General features: G+C 16.4%; 1 pseudogene; it reads left to right on the plus strand.

The window, feature by feature from the left end:
- Positions 1–5,719: 5,719 nt before the first annotated feature.
- LOC143305119 (ATP synthase subunit a-like) lies at positions 5,720–7,880 on the plus strand (annotated as a pseudogene).
- Positions 7,881–7,961: the final 81 nt, after the last annotated feature.

The raw sequence follows: 7,961 nt of genomic DNA on the forward strand, positions 1-7,961 counted from the left end.
ACATTAAATATAAAAACTTATTCCACATACCCAAAATTATCAAACTTAAATTTATACACATTAAAATTTAAATAATAAAAAATTTAATATAAAAAAGATATGAACTTAAATTTAACGATTATGAATTTATATAATACTTAAACTATAATTTATATTAAATTCTATAAAATATTCCTAAAACACATACACAAATATATATATATATATATATAAATATATAATTCTTAATCTTTAAAAATCTATTAAAATTAAATTATAACCGCAAAAATTTTCAATTATTAATTTATAAATATTAATTAATTTATAAAAATAAATTTTAAAATCATTTTATTTAATTAATATCTTATTAATCTTAAATTAACGGTAATTTTCATTTTTTTTAAAAAAAAAAAAAAAAAAAATGAAAATTCCACTAAATAACCTAATCTATAAAAATTTATAAAAATATAGGTCATTAATAAATTTAATTTTTTAAAATAAATGTTTTATTATAAAATTAAAGATTATAGAATTATAATTTAAAATTTAGATTAAATTAAAATTTTACATGTATTAAAAATTAAATTTTAAAAGAAGATAATATAAGTAAAAATAAATTTTTACAGCGTATATAGGCAAATACACAGAATTAAAAATTATATATTAAAACGAAAATAATTTAAATTTTTACATGTGTATATATATAAGTATTTAATTATTAAAAAAAATAAATGTTTTATTATAAAATTAAAGATTATAGAATTATAATTTAAAATTTAGGTTAAATTAAAATTTTACATGTATTAAAAATTAAATTTTAAAAGAAGATAATATAAGTAAAAATAAATTTTTACAGTGTATATAGGTAAATACACAGAATTAAAAATTATATATTAAAACGAGAATAATTTAAATTTTTACATGTATATATATATATATATAAGTATTTAATTATTAAAAAAATAAATGTTTTATTATAAAATTAAAGATTATAGAATTATAATTTAAAATTTAGATTAAATTAAAATTTTACATGTATTAAAAATTAAATTTTAAAAGAAGATAATATAAGTAAAAATAAATTTTTACAGTGTATATAGGCAAATACACAGAATTAAAAATTATGTATTAAAACGTAAATAATTTAAATTTTTACATGTATATATATATAAATATTTAATTATTAAAAAAAAAATAAATGAAAATTATTTAAATATAAATTATAGATTAGAGAATAATTTATTAAATATAAAGTTTAATTTAAATTAAAATTTTGAACGTATTAAAAATTTAATTTTAAAGGAAGGTAATTTTTAGTAAAAATAAATTTTTACAGTGTATAAAGACAAATACACAGAATTAAAAATTATGTATATATATTAAACCCAAATTTATTCATTGTCGTTATCTTCAATTTGGATATTAGTTAATAAAAATATAATAATTAAATTGCATTTAATAGTAATTTTGAAAATATATCTAAATATTAAAAATTAACAATTTATAATAATTTAAAAATTTCTTAAATTATTAAACTATTATTAAATTTCAATTTTAAAGATTCAATAAATAATTAATGTTCTAAAATTTAATTAATGAATATCAAAAATTATATAATAAGCTAAGGTACAAGCTAATAGGTTCATACCCTATCGATAAATTTTAAAAAATTTTTATATAATTTATATACCTATATATTTATATGTAAGTAATATGTCTGATAAAAGATATATTTTGATAAAATATTTATGTATATTATTAAGCTATACTATTACTACTTATATAATAAGTGCAAAGCCTATAGGATGTTCATCCCACATTTCTATGAATACTTATTTTTATGTAAAATATTTAATTTTTGTAAAAATTAAATATTTATTTTTTACAATAAAATATATTTATTCTCCTACCTCTCAGTAATAATTCTATTCTTTATTATTTATAATTCACAGAGAATTTACATTAAATGATTAATAATAGAATTTTCAACAATTTTATTAATTAGGATAATTAATATTAACTCAAATAATAAAATTGTCAGAATTTTATACTTTATAATATCATCAATTTCAAGATTATTAATCATTACTATTATTTCCTTAAATTATACGCAAATCTTTATATTCAAAAATTATATAATTAATTTTTTATTAATTTTGTCTATATTTTTAAAAATTGGTATATTCCCATTTTGTTTTTGAATAATTTATATTTATAAAATATCCTCATGAAATCAAATTATAATTATTTCAACATTGATAAAATTTATCCCAATCTATTTTTTTTCCACAATAATCTTTATTACCCCACTTATAATTTTTTATTTATTAATTAATAATTCATTTATTGCCTTATACACAAATATTGATTTTTCTATAAAAAAAATATTTGGGTGTTCATCAATCTTTAATTCATTATTTTTTATTTTTATTACTTATTCCAATAAAAACCTATTTACATTATTAATAATTATTTATTTATGTATATTTTCAGCTTTAATATATTTTTTTAATTTTTATAATCTAAAAAATTTAAATTTTAGAAATTTTTCCCAAAATTCATATTTTATATTTATTATTTTATTATTTATTTATTCCTCCTTCCCATTATTTTTATCATTTATATTCAAATGGGAATTTATTTATATTATAAATCTAAGTTTTAGAAATAATTTAATAATTATACTATTATTATTAAGAATAATTATAATATGAAATTATTTCATTTTATTAAAATATATTTTATTAAAATTTAAATTTAACAAAACTATAATAAACTTGGAAATTTCCCAAATAAAAACTTTTATTTCAATAACAATTTTATTTTTTTCTTTTATATTTATTCTATTTAATTTAATATAAATATTATAAATTTAATCATTAAATTTGCAATTTAATATTTTTTTTAAACTATATTAAATAATCTAAAAATAAATTTTAAAATAGTATTAAAAAATTTTTAATTTTTATAAATAAATTTACAGTTTATTTCTTTTTCAGACATAATACTACTTATCTATTTTAAATTTAAATTAATTAATTTTAAAAAAAAATTAACACTAAATAAAAAAAAAATCATTATTAACTAATTTATAAAAATTTTTATAAATTTTTAATAAAGATTTTACGTTAAAAAAACTGTTAATTTTCAAAATTAATTATATAGATTTCACATTTATAAATCTTAATAAAAAAATGATTAATATCAACTAATCATAAAAATATTGGAATAATATATTTTATTTTCGCAATATGATCAGGAATAATTGGATCATCAATAAGATTATTAATTCGGATAGAACTTAGGCATCCTGGGATATGAATTAATAATGACCAAATCTACAATTCATTAGTAACCAGACATGCATTTTTAATAATTTTTTTTATAGTAATGCCATTCATAATTGGAGGATTTGGAAATTATTTAATTCCTTTAATATTAGGATCACCTGATATAGCATTCCCCCGAATAAATAATATTAGATTTTGATTATTACCACCATCTCTTTTATTATTATTATTAAGAACTTTATTTACCCCTAATGTAGGGACAGGATGAACTGTTTATCCACCTTTATCATCTTATATATTTCATTCCTCACCTTCAATTGATATTGCAATTTTTTCTTTACATATAACAGGAATTTCATCAATTATCGGTTCATTAAATTTTATCGTTACAATTATATTAATAAAAAATTTTTCATTGAATTATGATCAAATTAATCTATTTTCCTGATCAGTATGTATTACAGTAATATTGCTAATTTTATCTCTTCCAGTCTTAGCGGGAGCAATCACTATACTTTTATTTGATCGAAATTTTAATACATCATTTTTTGACCCTATAGGGGGTGGAGATCCAATCTTATACCAACATTTATTTTGATTTTTTGGTCATCCAGAAGTTTATATTCTTATTCTTCCAGGATTTGGATTAATCTCTCAAATTATTATAAATGAGAGAGGAAAAAAAGAAACTTTTGGAAATTTAAGGATAATTTATGCAATATTAGGAATTGGATTTCTTGGATTTATTGTTTGAGCTCATCATATATTTACTGTAGGGTTAGATGTTGATACTCGTGCATATTTTACCTCAGCAACAATAATTATTGCTGTTCCGACAGGAATTAAAGTATTCAGATGATTAGCAACTTACCATGGCTCAAAAATAAATTTTAATATTACAATTATTTGATCAATTGGTTTTATTTTAATATTTACAATTGGAGGCTTAACAGGAGTAATACTTTCAAATTCATCAATTGATATTATTTTACATGATACTTATTATGTAGTTGGACATTTTCATTATGTTCTATCAATAGGAGCAGTTTTTGCTATTATTACTAGATTAATCCATTGATTCCCAATAATTACAGGACTAATATTAAATCAAAAATGATTAAAAATTCAATTTATTATAATATTTATTGGTGTAAATTTAACTTTTTTCCCACAACATTTCTTAGGTTTAATATCTATACCTCGTCGATATTCAGATTATCCTGATTCTTATTACTGTTGAAATTTAATTTCCTCAATTGGTGCAATAATTTCAATAAATAGAATATTATTTTTAATTTTTATTATTTTTGAAAGATTTATTTCAAAACGATTAATTATATTTAAATTTCATCAATCTTCTCTTGAATGATTGAACAATTACCCACCCTTAGATCATTCAATTATAGAAATTCCATTAATTTTAAACAATAAAATTAAAAATATTTTTAATAAATAATAAAAAATTTAAAAATAAATAATTTATTGAATATAAAAAATTATTAATATGGCAGATTAGTGCTTTGAATTTAAAATTCAATAATAAAGATTTTTATCTTTTATTAATAAACTAATTTAATATAATTAATAATGAATTTAGAATTCAAATAAATTTTTATTATTAAAGATTTCTACATGAAATATAATGACATTTCAAGATTCAAACTCCTTTTATTCAGATAATTTAATTTCATTTCATAATTTAACAATAATAATAATAATAATAATTATTTCTTTAACAACTTTTTTTATTATAGATTTTATTTATAATAATTTTTTAAATTTAACTCTATTAAAAAATCACACTATTGAAATTATCTGAACTCTAACTCCTATAATTATTTTAATAATCATTTGTTTCCCATCTTTAAAAATTTTATATTATATTGATGAAATTATCAATCCTTATTTTTCTATTAAAGCAATTGGTCATCAATGATACTGATCCTACGAATACCCAGAATTTAATAATTATGAATTTGATTCATATATATTAAATTATGAGTCAATAAATCAATTTCGATTATTAGAAACTGATAATCGATTGGTTATTCCATTTAAAATCTCAATACGAATAATTATTTCTTCATTAGATGTAATTCATTCCTGAACAATTCCATCATTAGGAATTAAAGTAGATGCCGTTCCCGGGCGAATCAATCAACTAAATTTATTCTGTATCCGACCAGGAATTTATTTTGGGCAATGTTCTGAAATTTGTGGAATAAATCACAGATTTATACCTATTATATTAGAAAGAACTTCTTATGAACTATTTTTAAATTGAATTAAAAATAAAATAATTTGAAAAATTAGTTAATTAAATAACATTAGATTGTCAATCTAAAATTAATAATTACTTATTATTTTTCTTACATTAGATGTCTGAAATAAAGAATTGATCTTTTAAATCAATCATAGTAATTTAAATTTACTTCTAATGAATTCCTCAGATAATACCAATTAATTGATTAATAATTTTTATTTTATGTTTAATATGTTTATTTATTATTGTAATTCTAATAAATTCATTTTTATTACATATAAACAAAAAAAATATTTATAATATAAATAATATTAATAAAAAAAATAAATTTTATAAAAAATGAAAATGATTATGATAAACAATCTATTTGAAATATTTGATCCTTCAATTAATAATTATATTCAATTAAACTGAATTTTTATATTTTTACCTATTATTATATTTCCTAATTCATACTGATTAATTCCTTCACGAATTTTAATAGCTTTAAAAATATTTGTTGAATATTTACTAAATGAATTTAAAATAATTACAACAAATAAGTATTCAATAAACATTATTTTATTTTTAAGGATTATAATTTTCATTATAATATTAAATTTATTTAGATTAATCCCTTATATTTTTACATCAACAAGACATTTAATTTTTAATTTATCAATAGCTTTATCATTATGACTAAGATTTTTAATTTATTCAATTATTAATTTTCCCTTAAAAACTTTAAGACATTTAGTACCATTAAATTCCCCAAAATTTTTAATAAACTTTATGGTAATTATTGAACTTATTAGACTTTTTATTCGTCCTTGAACACTCTCAATTCGTCTTTCAGCAAATTTAATTTCAGGACACCTAATTTTAATTTTATTAAGAAATTTTATAATAAATTTTATGATTTTATTTCCAGTAACTTTAATAATTCAAAACTTATTATTAATTTTAGAAATTTCCATAGCTTTTATTCAAGCTTATGTATTCTCAATTCTATTAACATTATATTTTTCCGAATCAAATTAATGAAAAAAAATTTTCCTTTTCATATAGTAACTATTAGACCATGACCAATTATTGTTTCTTTTAATACTATAAATTTTTTACTTAGTACAATCTTATGAATTTACTTAAATAATTTACTAATTATAATCTTTAATTTATTAATTTTAATTTTATCAACAATAATATGATTCCGAGATATCATTCGAGAAAGAACATTTCAAGGAATACATTCTTTTTATATATTATCAATAATAAAATTTAGAATAATTATATTTATTATTTCTGAATTATTCTTTTTTATTTCATTTTTCTGAACGTTTTTCCATAATTCAATTTCTCCTTCAATTGAAATTAATCTAATATGACCACCTAAAATAATTAAATTTTTTAATCCATTTGAAATTCCTTTATTAAACTCAATTATTTTAATTATATCAGGATTTACAGTTACATTAAGACATTATAATATATTAAATAATAAATTTAAATCAAGAATCAAAATATTATCATCAACAATTTTTTTAGGATTTTACTTTAATTTTATACAAATTTTTGAATATTATAATTCATTTTTTTGTATTAATGATAGAATTTTTGGATCTATTTTCTTTTTATCAACTGGTTTCCATGGAATACATGTTATTATTGGCACATTATTTTTATTATATTCTTTAATTCGAATATTAAAAAACCATTTTTCAACAATTCATCACATTAATTTTGAGTTAGCTATTTGATATTGACATTTTGTTGATGTTATTTGATTATTTATTTATATATTTTACTATATTATTATAAATTAAATTAACTTTAAATATATAGTATAATAAATTACACTTAATTTCCAATTAAAAAATTTAATATTAAATTAATATATTTAATTTTTATAATTTATTATTTATCAATTATTGTAATTTTAATAATAATTTATTTATTAAATAAATTTTTTTCAATACATAAGAAACTTAATATAGAAAAAAATTTACCTTATGAATGTGGATTTAATCCAATTACAAAAATAAATATTCCATTTTCACTACCATTTTATTTAATTTCATTAACATTTTTAATTTTTGATGTAGAAATTATTTTATTAATTCCATTAATCTCATATATTAAAACATTAAATTTTTTCTATTTATTTATTTTAATAATATTTTTATTTTTAATATTAATTTTTTCATTAATTATAGAATGATCATGTAATTATTTAAATTGAATACTTTAAATTTAATTTACTAAATTTTTGTAATATAAGGATTTTTAATAAATCAATCTTTAAGCCGAAATTAAAAGTAAATTTTACTTCTTATATTAATTCATACTTATTAAATTATATAAATTTTAAATTGAAGCCAAAATAGAGGCATTTTATTGTTAATAAAATAATTGAATCTAAAAATTCCAATTTATAAAAATATTTTCTTTTA

Source organism: Bombus vancouverensis, unplaced genomic scaffold (assembly GCF_051014615.1).
Source record: "Bombus vancouverensis nearcticus unplaced genomic scaffold, iyBomVanc1_principal scaffold0156, whole genome shotgun sequence".
Classification (NCBI taxonomy): Eukaryota; Metazoa; Arthropoda; class Insecta; order Hymenoptera; family Apidae; genus Bombus; species Bombus vancouverensis.